The sequence below is a fragment of the Durio zibethinus genome, chromosome 10 (genome assembly GCF_047325235.1).
Source record: "Durio zibethinus cultivar Kanyao isolate XHJ-2024 chromosome 10, ASM4732523v1, whole genome shotgun sequence".
In the NCBI taxonomy this organism is placed as follows: Eukaryota; Viridiplantae; Streptophyta; class Magnoliopsida; order Malvales; family Malvaceae; genus Durio; species Durio zibethinus.
In genome coordinates, this window is record NC_143171.1 from 13,514,144 (window position 1) to 13,527,434 (window position 13,291).

General features: G+C 32.1%; 1 pseudogene across 1 annotated transcript; it reads left to right on the forward strand.

Moving 5' to 3' along the window:
* Nucleotides 1-3,187: 3,187 nt before the first annotated feature.
* On the forward strand, nt 3,188-8,121 carry LOC111293322 (GDSL esterase/lipase At5g08460 pseudogene; annotated as a pseudogene). The gene is made up of 2 exons (XR_016345472.1): nt 3,188-7,271; nt 7,351-8,121. The product of XR_016345472.1 is annotated as a GDSL esterase/lipase At5g08460 pseudogene (transcript).
* Nucleotides 8,122-13,291: the final 5,170 nt, after the last annotated feature.

Here is a 13,291-nt window from a genome sequence, read left to right on the forward strand (position 1 = left end):
AAATTGACAATTTTACTTTTTATATGAAATGTAAAAAAAAAAAAGATGTTCATTTTTTATTTCAAATATGAATACTCTTATTGAAGAATATTTATTAAATAAGAGCAAACTTGTGCATAAATAATTACAAAGTGTCACATACTACATTACTTTCATCATTGAATAGGAGAAATTTCATAAATTTTATCTTTTTTTTTTCAATAATCTCAATATATTAAGGGTTTCAAATCATTTATTTCATCAATATGAATGATGTATTCAAAATTGAATCCTAAATTATTATTGTGATTGTTTGAACATTCATTGTTTGGAATGTAAAAGTGAGTGAAATATTAAAGGATATGTAAAAGCAATGGAATGAAAAAAAGAAATGTAATAACAATGCATTTGCCATTTTATTGAAATGATAAATGAAAGATAAATAAAAGACCAATAATTAAAAGACTTAATGTTCAAAATATTTAAAGACTTGCATTATTTCCTAAAAACTCCTAAAATGACAAACAACTTTATCTTTATCATAAAAACCACTTTAGAATTATGTCCCTGTATAGTTAGGCAAAAAATTTTCAGTAACATTCAACCGTAGTCATTATCCAAATTCACCAAACTAGCTTTGACCAAACTTTGCACTTTATACTTTTATGCGATTCAATTTTTTATATAATGGCCCACAAGCCTTAGATGATAGTCATAAGTTGCATTAGCATCATACCGCTTATGGTAAAGGGACACTAAAGGTTCCAAATAAATTAATGCAACTAAGTATTATAACTTTGTGTATGTTATAAGAATTAGATCAATAGGACCTTTCTCTTTTTTGTTATTTACCAAGTTTTTTATAGAGCAATTGGTTGATTTGGAGGTATAGAATTAGGTGCAAGTGTTTGAAAGTTTGTTTACAAACCTAACTCTATAACTAGTTGATAAATATAAGAACTTTGAGAGATGTTGTTTACGACTAAGTGATAAGGCTCACTAACATGCTTGCTTTCAACTTTTTTTGCTTATTGAAATCATCCAAATTAGGGACATAAGTTGAATTTGATGCTTTCACTTTTGGCATACACATTACATGCCCTTGTTAGTGAGCATTGGTAGTTGACGAAGGTATACTAGAATACAAATAAGGATATCTTCTAGTAAATGTCATTTGTGGTTGTGCCTTTAAGATGTTTGGGCCTAGTACAGATCAAAACTGGGTGGATAAAATGGATCATCAGTCTTAGCTTCTTCAATCATTACTTTGCCTTTGTTCAAATTTTTTAACAACTCTGTTATGTGTTCTAGTTATAACTTCATTTCTGTTGGTGCTTTTCCAATTTTGTTACATAGAGAGTTTGTTTTTCTTCCATAATTCTAACTTGATAGTGGGTGTTGTATCGCCTAGATTATTCACATAATTAAATATCTTTGAATCTTTATTATCACAATTAGGGCACTATATTATTATATGTTCATGCAAAGGAAAAATTCACAAAATTATCCTTAAACTTTACATAAGTTTTTTCTTTTTTTAAGTAGAATGGATATGCATGAAAAAGTATGATGCAAAACAATCTCTAATAAAAAATTTTAATTGTGATGATGCAAATGCATGAATATACAATTGAAAAGAATGCGTTAGTAGATACAAGGTATTCAAAAAATAAAGAAAGAAGACATTTTTTAAGAGATGCCCCTTCATATGTCCTATTTTGAGATTTTTTATACAAAAAAAATGGTATGACTCTAACTTATGGTTGGATTATTAGGGTTTGTCCACATGCTAGGTTTGAAAGTTTTGATAATATAAAAGTCCCCAAATTGTTCTTGACTTAATTGTCTATGATAGACTAATAAGGTACCCCAATTCTCACCTATTATAGGCTCAAACAAAAAAAGTTCAATTTGGGTGGGAGTCTTTTGCTAACTTATGTTGAAGTTATCATTTCACAAGAATGTAGGTACTTGTCCTTTCCTAAAAGACAAAGCTTGAGAATACTACTTATGCATGCATATGCAAGTATGGTGTGTGCAAAGAGAAAGGTGAATTTTTTAACCATTTATTCATAAATCCTAATGCCTCAAATCAAATGTTATAAAAAGATACAAAAAAAGGATTAGTACACAAAAATAAACATAAATACATAAATAAACAAAATAGAAACCATCGAGCTATGACTTAAGACAACATAGAATTAATAACTAGCTTGACTCTCTGATATTGCCCAATGGAGTTACTAAACTATTATAACATCCAAGTCTGAGAACCTGATTATTAGACATAAAAAAATATAAAGTTGCCATCAATATTTTTTATTCAAGTATGATTGGGCACCTAAGTTCTCTATCATTTCTAAAGAAATCCTAATCTTGATTAAAGATCCCTAAAAAGAATAGATTTTAGTTTACATATTTAAAACTAAGTTCAAAAATCATTTACGTGTGAGAAAAATTTTAACACCTTTACAACACTTATAAATTGGTACCAAATTAGTCATATGTTATCTTATCAAAACCTTAAAATGGTTTTTATTTCTAATCCTTATTAATCATTTTCGATACTTAAATATTAGAAAAGTCTTTAAGTTTTCCCAAACACTTTAATTGATACTCTAAAAAAGTTTTTTTTACTTTAAAAGTATTTAAGAAAACATGCTTGTTTGCTTAAAGAGACACTATAGTCAAATTTATTAAATATTTTATGAAAGACAATTTATTTTATTCGTTTTTTCTTACTTACAAACATTATTTACAAATTAATTTCAAAATAAATGAAATTATTTTATATTGAAAATTTTCCTAAAATCCTCAAACTCTTTTATTGAATTTTAGAAAAATCTTCACGTAAAAATTTCTAAAAATAATACATAATCATACATGCTTAGAATTTATCCTTTCCCATTTATTTCAAAATTTATACAAAATAATATTTACAATTTTCAAATTTTACAAAATCAAAATCAAAATCTTATTTCTCTTTCTCTTTATAATTATTAAATCATATGTTGATTAATTAAAAATTTAGGAAAAATAAAAAAATGAAAAAAACATAACAAAATAAAAATAAACAAAAATAAAATAAATCAAACCTGCACAAAAAGATCAGGTAGGGTTAACGAGTAAGGTGCATTGGCTAATTATTTTGCAAACAAAACGGTGCCATTTTTTAGTGATTATGAAAGTATAAAATCAGCTGCCGATTTGATTTTTGTCGCTGTTGCTCTGTCTAAAAATTCTCTTTAGACAATAAATAGAAACCACGAAGCAAGAACATCAGTAGCCCTAAGCCAGAATCTGGCGATATTTTGTCTCTACTGCCGCCATTTGCCACCTTCGGCCACAGTCTACGGGCGTAGGAATCCGTCGTAAAGCTACCTAAATCTTCTCCTCGATCCCCTAAACAACAATACTAGACCAGATTTTTCCGAGCAATCCCTGAAAAATCAAGATCTAAAATTGAAACTTGTAGTCTCCACCCCTTATTCGTAAATTTCAGCCACCTAAGTGTCTTCCTTTTCCTTCCCTCTAACTGTACCAACCTGAAAAACTAAAAAATCCCCGAAGACAAACCCAAACTGAAAACCTAAGCAATAGCAAACACTGCCAAATTTTCCTAGCGATACTTTTTGCTAATGAATCATTGTATTGCTGATTGCTGTCTCTTTTTTATGCTTGATTGTTGATGGGTTGTCTATGTGTTTCGATTCTTCTGGGTTCTACCTGGGCTTTCTTCCTCTATGATTCTGTATTTTCGCTCTGTGTTTGCTTAATTTTGTTTATTGCTGGAAATTGGGTGTTTCAAGTTGAATCAGTTAGTGAGTTAGTTAAGTTGACTATTTTGTTCTTGGTCAACTAAAACAGTTGAGCATCAAACTATGTTAAAAGGAGAGTTCATTGTAAAAGGAAATAAGAATAACGACCTTTTCAAGAAATTAGTTTCTGTCTCTATTTTCTAAATTCTCACAATTTCCTCTACCCTTATTTCTCCAATTCTTTCTAGAAACTTCACTCTCCAGAATTCAGTCTTCAATTCTCTTCTTAATTGACTGTATTTGATTTGAGCTGTATTAGTGATATTAGAGCTGAAGATCTTGGTCATGGTGGATGATCAACTTCGTAAGAAACTCAAGGCTGAGTTACTCGCTCTGTGGAAAAGGATGGAAGCAATATTTTAAGATATTAAGCAGGGATTTAATAGGGTTGATAAGGTACCGTCGGATAACAAGGCCATTGATCCGATAGAGCTGGACTCATCAACAGACCATAAGTCAACAACAAAACAATCGGTGGAGCTTGATAGCCAAGTCACCATTTGACACTGAACCCATGGTAGAACTGATGGACCCAATCATGACAGCCACCACCAATCTCTCTTTCTTGTCCTTAACTGACAACATCAGTAACCCAGGACAACAGTTAGTTGCTCAAGAGCTTGATATTCAGTTTACCACCGCTGAATCAAGAGTTCTGATAACATCTTTTTTCTTAGGTAACAACCAAAACTCAGAACAAGTTATGGAAGTATCAAATGAATGGAAATTCTATTTACCCATTGATAAATTTTAGTATTGCCACACGTCTCCCCTTTCTCTTTACTTAATCATGTTTCCTTCATCACAAAACCCAAAAACATTCCCAAAAACTCTCTCTCTTTCCTTTCTACTCATTCTGTTCCATACCCTACTGCTTTCTCCATTGCTTCCCGTTTCGGTCCCTACTCCAACCATGACCGATTTGGTTTCACCACTAATCAAGCCCCAGATTTAGTACAAATCATTGCCTTAATTCCAATTTGTGTTCTGGTTTTGTTGTTGTGGCCGCGGCTGCAACTGGTAATGAAGTTGTTAAACAACCAATTATGATGTTAGTAGTAGATGGGATGATTTACAAGTTCTGAGAACTGCATGCCATGCTCAAAGTTCATATTATGTTCTATGTGCTCTGTTAACCTCTTATGATAATTGTGTTGTTGCTTTTCAAGTTTATGGTTATGAGAAACAATTTGCGAAAATTGGAATTGCTAGAGTTTTTGGAATTATTTCAGAGAGGGTTAGTTCACCCAGAGACCCAGCAAGAAAGCTGTTTACCTTGGAAGGTGATCACATTCAACCTATATCTTTCATGCCTTGGTCGCTTAGTACGAAATATTTTCCAAGAGTATTTGTGACTGGGAATGAGTTAATTGTTGTTCATGACCTTTATGGGTTTAGGCTTCTAGTAATAGGAAAAAGTCGAGGTGGTGGCTGGCAAGCTAACTTTGGAATAGTTAATCTTGATTTAGTTAGAATAATTGGTGTTATCTATTTCGTTGATGTGATGAACATGAGGTCATTCAAGTATGCCCGAATGCTTGACAAGTTGAAGGTTGAGCATGAGCATGGTATTACTATTGATAATGCCTTGCAGAATGGCCTAACACTCATTAAGTCTCTAGACCAGATCAATAAGCTCAAGAGGCCCTTTGACCAGTACCTACGTTTCCCACTTTAGGATGCCTACAAGATTGGAGGTAATGGAACTGTTCTGGTGGACCGTGTTGAAATTAGTTTCCTCAAACCTGGTTTGGTTTTTTCTTTTGGTTCTTCGGAGTGACGACCGAAGTTAAATCTATTGAGATGCAGCACGACGCCCTTGTTGTCAAGGATTTTAAGAGAGGATATGTTTGCTCAAACTCTAAGGATGATCCTGCAAAGTAGGTAGCCAACTTCATTTCCCAAGTCATCATCATGAAATAACCAGGACAGATTGGAAATGGTTATGCTTCCGTCCTTGACTGCCACACCTCTCGCATTGCTGTCAAGCTTGCTTAGATGTTGACCAAAACTGACAGGCCTTTTGAGATAGCCATTGCAGCAAATTTCATTCATGGGGAGACCACAAGAGTGTTGCTGAGACATATCTTTGCTATTGATATGATTACAATCTAGGAAGTTTATGTGAGTTGCAACATTAATTTCCTTCGCTTAATCCTTGAGGACAAGGATTATTTCAAGGGGAAGGTATTGTTACAAACTGAATTAGTTAGTGAGTTAGTTAAGTTGACTATTCTGTTATTGGTCAACTAAAACAGTTATTTTGGACTGTGAACTAACAGTTGAGCATCAAAATATGTTAAAAGAAGAGTTCATTGTAAAAAGAAACAAGAATAACAACCTTTCCAAGAAATCAGTTTCTCTCTCTATTTTCTGAATTCTCACAATTTCCTCTACCCTTATTTCTCCAAGTCTTTCTTGAAACTTCACTCTCTGGAATTCAGTCTTCAATCTTCTTCTTAATTGATAGTGTTTGATTTGAGCTACATCATTGGGTTCTTGTTGCACTCCCCCCTTGGCTCTAAATTGTTGTTTTTGAGTTGATTATGGGAAGAATTCGTTTGGCTTTCATGTTGATTTTGTCCATTGTTAGCCTATGTCTCTCTCTGTTTGGATAAATTGCTTCTAGGTTCTTGCTCTTTCTTGCTGTCTCAATTGCTATCTCAATTGCTCTCTCAAATTTTGCTTCTTTTGATTCTGTGTATGCTTCGATCCCTCGTGTTGTTTTTTTCAATCACCCCAATTGCTTCTATGTTTTGCCTCGTGATTGTTCTCCTTGTTATTGCTTCTTACCGTTGATTAAGGCTCTCAGCTGTGCCAGGAATTTTGGGCCTGCTGGTTTTTTGCTGAGTTCCCCCTTATTGTTGTGGATGATTTTTTTTTTATCCATTTCAGTCTTAAAAATTTTAATGTTACCTGCATCAGGATTCAGCCTTCGCACTTTTAAAGTTTTTCCCTTTTTAATGAATTGGCATCCAAATAATTTCAAAATTAAATTTTTTAAAATCTAAATAAAATAAAAAAGTTAAAAATTTGAAATCCCACTCCAACGATATGTTTTTCATTTTTTCATTTTTATTTTGGTATTTTGATTAAATAATAAAAATAAAAATAAATAAATAAATAAATAAAAACTTTTTTGGGTCTTCAAATTTGGACTGAAAATCAAATTACAAATTACAATCGGAGGCCCAATAATGTTTACCTCTGGTTTTCCTTTCTTATTACTTTGATGAAATAATAAAAATAAAAAATAAAACGAATAAATAAATTTTTTCTAGAATTAAAATTGGAGGTCTAATAATGTTTTCCTCTGAACAAATGAGGGGGTTTTCACATCTTGCAGGAGATTTATTAGGTCTTCCACTTCTTCCGGCCTTAACTCTCACTTTCACCGGCGAAGAAGACATTCGAAGTGGAGTAAACTATGCTTCAGCAGCAGCAGGGATCCTTGATGAAAGTGGCCTAAATCTAGTAACTTCTAATCTAAGTTTATGTACTCATAAATATCTGTTGATTTTTTTTCCTTTGAATGAGTGAATTCATGACGCAGGGAGACAGGTTCAGCTTGAGTGAACAGGTTCAAAATTTTGGAAGTACAATGAACCAACTGAAATACCAAATGGATGAGGAGGAGTTGAATCTATATTTGACAAAGGCTTTAGTTGTGATCAACATTGGTAGCAATGACAACATCAATAATTATCTCCAGCCATAATTTTTTTTCCTCAAGCTCTACTTACACATCTTAAGCTTATGCTTATCTTCTAATAAGTAACTATGCAAGCCAAATAATGGTAAGAAAAAAAAATAAAACTTCATTTTTATTCCACATAATGGATGAGGAGGTGATTGACATGCTCATGACACCACTATATCTTGCAGGGTTTAGTGCCACAGATAGAGGGTGTTGTTGCATCGGAAGAAATAAAGGACAGAGAACTTGTCTTCCATTTTCAATCCCATGCTTGAATAGGGATGAATATATCTTCTGGGTTGCTTGTCATCCGACCCAAGCTTTCAATGAGATTATTGCTCAAAAGGCATACTCGGGCTCACAATCTGCATGCTATCCCATCAACGTAGAACAAATGGCTCAAATACGATTTCAGGTCCAACTCGATGCTTATGTGAGTGCAGGGCAAAGTGAACCATGGCCCAAAGATAAAAGAAAAAAGTATCATCCATATTTGACGTAGTTAAATCCATCAAACTTTTTAATGGATTTTTTAACCATGCTATGGTGCTAGTTCAAGAGTATTGAGTTGTTTTTAAATTTTTCTTAATCAATAAATGTGAAAATAACAAGATAAGAAATATATATATATATGATTAAATGTTCATTTTAAGATATAATGTTTTGATTAATTTTTAATTTAAGACATAATCTTTAAATTTGATCAGATCGAAATTAAAATTTTCGAATTAACTAAAATAAGAATTTTTTTTAATTAAATAGCATGATACACTAATTATTTTGCCCAAATGCCATATATTTGTTGAGATGACAAATCAAATGTGGCATTTCACAGACTTTTTTCATCCTCTAAATTCTTCTCCCAGCTCCATCTAAATTCGTCGTAACCTATATTACGGCATCGGACCGTCATTTGTCACCGTTGTCGTTGATTGTCGATAATCGTTTCATCCCAAAATTTCATCACTTCTTCCTCTGAAATCCTTCCTTAGATTTTTGTAAAAATGCCTAAAAATCATTAGATCTAACACTAAATCAAAATATTTTCGTTGACATTTTGGCTGTTTATTTCCATCTATAACCCAAAAACCATCCCATTTTCTTCTTTTCCAATCCTGACGGCACCGCTTTGGGCCTTAGTTCTTAACATAAAACTCTAAGCATCCATTAAAATAAGTTGAAAAATTAAATAGAAATTGGATTGAACATGAATGACATTGTCTTCAAATTCATTAAACAGTGAAGGAGAAGATTCAAAGTACATGTACATAACTGGGTACAAAGCGCAAGTAGCTCAAACATTCCAGTGCCCAACATCATAATCAAAACAGAACAACGTGAGTACTTTAATATCAAAGCAAATCATAATTCAAAATTTTTTGCTTCAAATCCCAAACCCATTTTTCAGGATTCCTCTCTTACCCTTGACCCAAATAAAAAAGGCATAATTCAAATATATATATATATATATATATTTGGAAATCTCGAAGCATTACGTTTTAAAAATGGGCATTGGAATCTCTTCCTTTTCTTCAAATAAAAGCTTAGCCACCTTCGCATATTTGAAGGTTGTTGTTTTCTACTTATGGGTATTTTTAGAGATCAACAGAGTGCTTAAAAGAAGTGCAGAAAAATTTTCAACTATGAAAAAAGAAGAAATTTCCCAAATTTGAAAAGCAAATTGTTTTTGTTGGTTGATGTTGAGCCCCTCAACTGTCACCACCGTCGCTAAACCGCCACTACTACCTTACCATTATCTTGCTTCTTTCAAAACACTTGGTTAATGATAGAGAGATTAAAGTTAGACCGAGATGGGAATTTAAGTTGTTTTCTATATTGTGTTTCATTATGATGCAAAAGAATTTTGAGGGGAAGAAAAGAGTCAAGAAGTTTTCTCTTTTTGCTGAGTGCGGTCTTTTTTTGTCGGTTTTTAGAAGAGCAGAAACTTCTAGATCTATAACTCAAGTTTGGTTTTTTTTTTTTTTTTTTTAATTATAGCACAAAACTTGAAGTGTTTTTCAATAATAAAAATGAACTTAACATTTAACTGTAACGTTAACCGTTAACGGCGAGTGTAATTTACACGCATTAAAACATTTCAATTTGAGTACATTCTCAAATGTTTAATTTTTAATTAAATTAAATCAGAAATAATATTTTTTAACTAAAATAATATCTTACAGTTGAACATTTAACGCATATTTATATATCAAATTTAAGTCCTAGGTAACATGAAATTAAATAAAAAAAAAAGAAAAAATAAATAAAAAGTTACATATTTGTAGAGGTTCAGTCAAAACTTAAACATTATCTCTCTTCACTTCGCTTACGCATATCATGGAATCTAATCTACTATAACAACAGATTTGAAAATACTTTTTGAAGGATTAGGAATAATCTTTATAATTTTTAAAATAAACTCAAGTGAGTTTCCTATTAGAGGTGGATCAAGCTGAGTTGGTTAAATTAAGTTGACATCTATGAAAAAAAAAATATTATTTAATTAATTTGACGATGAATAATTCGATTCGAAATAAATTAAACTAATTAAATGAATATATTTAATTTTAAAAGAAAAAACTAGATGTCATTTCTTTAAAAAATGACATTGCAAGATAAAATGTGGCAAATGGATAAGTCAGATTCGGGTGGGTGATTTCGGGTCAAAAGAAAATTAAGTTATTTTCACGTTCAAATCATTTTGGTTTGGATTATTTTAATTTGGATAATTTTGAATTTGAGTTATTTGAGATTTTTGAATATTTGAGTTTGACACTCAAATTATTTGGATTCGAGTTAGTCATTCTGATTCAAGAAATGTCAAGTTGACGTTAGAACTCACCTCTAATGGTCAGATACTATACAACTGGTTCTACAACATATACTTCGGGAGGCCTACCCATTACCAGTTCGAGAAAATTGTGCGGACATTCTTTTTGTATTTCTTTGGCGCCACGCTCTTTGGCACCAATTAAGGACAGTACCTGCATGGGTATTTTCTTCCCTGCCTAAGGGACGTCAGCACAATTGTTGATTATGATTGGCGAATAGCGGCATTATCTGCTTATTTAGCTACATGGATAGGGCTAGCCAGGCACAGACGACATTTTTAGGCGGATGCACGAGATCTTAAGAGGTAAGTCTAGTTTGAATGAGTTTGAATTTGTATCTGAACACTTTATTCGAGCATAACTCATTTGTGGTTTCTTTTGGCAGATTTAAGATTACGAGTACTTTGACTCGACTATTGGCCGCCTGTTCCGGGCACAGATCGCTCTTTTCCTTGGATGATCAGGTGGGAGGACCACACAAAAAACATTGCTCCTGAGAGCGGGAAGGACCTCTTAAGCTTCTGACAATGCTATGATTAGATGACACTAGACCAAGTACAAGGATGGCTAATTTTGCATTTTTGTGATATGTAAAAATGAGTTGTAATTTTGATGAAGTTGATATTGGTTTGTACATTTTCTTTTTTCATCCTTACAGGATGGGAGATGCATTGCTAGCGATCATGGGGATGTATTAGCCTTAAGCTTGATGAAAGCTATTCTCAATGGGCCTTTGTAACGTGTTTGGTACCTTGGCAAGAGGGTTGGGCTTCAAACGCGCTTTATATGAGTTCTTGGCGGTCCGTCACGATACTCCCTGTAGATGCACCAACAGCATTTCACCTGGAGATCGTTGAAGATTCAGACAAAGGGTGTCCCCAGTAAATGACCTACTGAAGGAAGATCAAAGGCATAATACCTTCCACCATAGAGTCTACTTCGGGCCTCTCAGCTTGGGAACTACCCTGTGAAGGTTTCACTCTTGAAGTTGGATTTACTTGGAGATGCATATGGTTTGAAAAGATATTTTTATTTCCTTTGCACGATCGTGCTTTTTGGCATCGATACAACCATCAAGACCATTGATTTGAGGTGCCCTTGCTGACAGATGCGGAAGACCTGCCCATTGAAATAAAAGTTAAAGTTGTAAGGAAGGTTTCATTTTGCTTTGTGAGATTTGTCGATATGACATGATAATAATTCAAATGATGTTTTGTAGACTTCTCGATTTTTTGGGGAGATGCTGCAACGTTGTTGCGAGGGCGCTAAAGAGTTGCTAGTGAAGCAAGCAACGAAGGCCCAGATTAAGATCGTAGGGTACATTACGGTGAAGGATACCGAGAATGTAAGTTTCATTATTCTCAAAGCTTTGTTAGTATTCCATTAATTTCGAATACTAACCCACCATTGTGTAGGACGAGCTGAGGAGCGGCCACACCAGCGGCTGTAGCAAGGAAGCCCATCGCAATCCAAAAGAGGTGAGTCATCCCATGCATGGTGAGGAAGAGACGATGAAATTGATGAGGTGAAGTGATTTGACCAATTGAGGTCGAGATGAGGTGAGGTTGAAGAGGGACCATGATGCTAGGCGAGCATCAAAGAAATGGCGGTCCTCTTTAACCCCAAGATTGAAAGAAAGAAAGGATGAACAACAAACACTTTTGGTTTATGAATACATGTTTTTCCTAAGGTTCCTTGTACCATGGTGGTATTGTTTTGGATGAATTTTGAATGTTTCGCAACTTGTGTTTGTTACAATGTCTAAGGTCAAACTTGGTCGCTAGATATAAATAATGAAATTATCACTAATCTTTTTTATATAGATATAACTTATGATCTAAATAAATCTATTCATTTTAAAGATATCTTAAACTTGACCAATGGTCCATAAAAGAATAAATACTAATCTATTATTAGAATTAAGTCCAGGAATTCAATTACATATGAGAAAAGTATTAGCACCCACAACACCTATTAAGTTTAGTACCAATTAATCTTAAATTGTCCTAAAGGTCTTGACTAAATGGTCTTTTTATTCTAAATTTTAATATTTAAATGTTGAATTTTTTTTTTTAATTTTCTCTATTAATAGTGTACAATTCCTAAAATAATTCTTCACTTTAAGAATATTCAAAAATTTTATTCAATGTAGGATTAAATATTTTTAATTAACCATTTAAATTTCTTTTCATAAGTTTTATTCTAATTAATTCTTTTATTTTATTGAAAATATTTCTAAATTTATATCATTTTAAATATTGAAAATAATTTTAGGTCTTCCCCACAATTATGTGGAATCATAAAATTTTTTTCACCTCTAAAGTATTTAATGAACTCATTCGTTTTCTTGAAGCAGCTCCATCATTGGATTTATTAATTTATTTAATTTTTTTTTAGTTTTTTTTTATTTTAATTCCTTGATATTTTTTGAAAATATATGTAAACTTTCGACCATTCTAGAAATATATAGAAATATTTTTGCGCATAAAAATTTCTAAGCAAATCAACAATTCTTGATTTCTTAGAATTTTATCATTGAATTTACTTTATTTTTATTTCCACAACTCATTTTATTATTTCAATAATTTCTCATTTCTATTCTATTCCTATGATACTTGAAAATAAAAGTTAATTATCATTATTGAAAATTTATCTCATTTTGTCACCATTCTAGCAAAATTTAGAAAAAAAATTTTCTTCTAGAATATTTTTAAGAAACCAACATTCTTGATTTCTTGAGATTTCATTATCGGAATAATTTCCATTTACTTCCAAAATTTCTAAAGTGTTATTCTATTATTTCTAAAATTTCTTATTTTTGTTCTTATTTTTATTCTACTTGAAAATAAGTGTTAATTAATTTATTGACATTTAATGCAAATTTTCAACCATTCTTGAAATATTAAAAAAAAAAACTTACTTAAAAATCTTTTAGAAAAAAATCATTCTTGATCTTTAGAATTTCA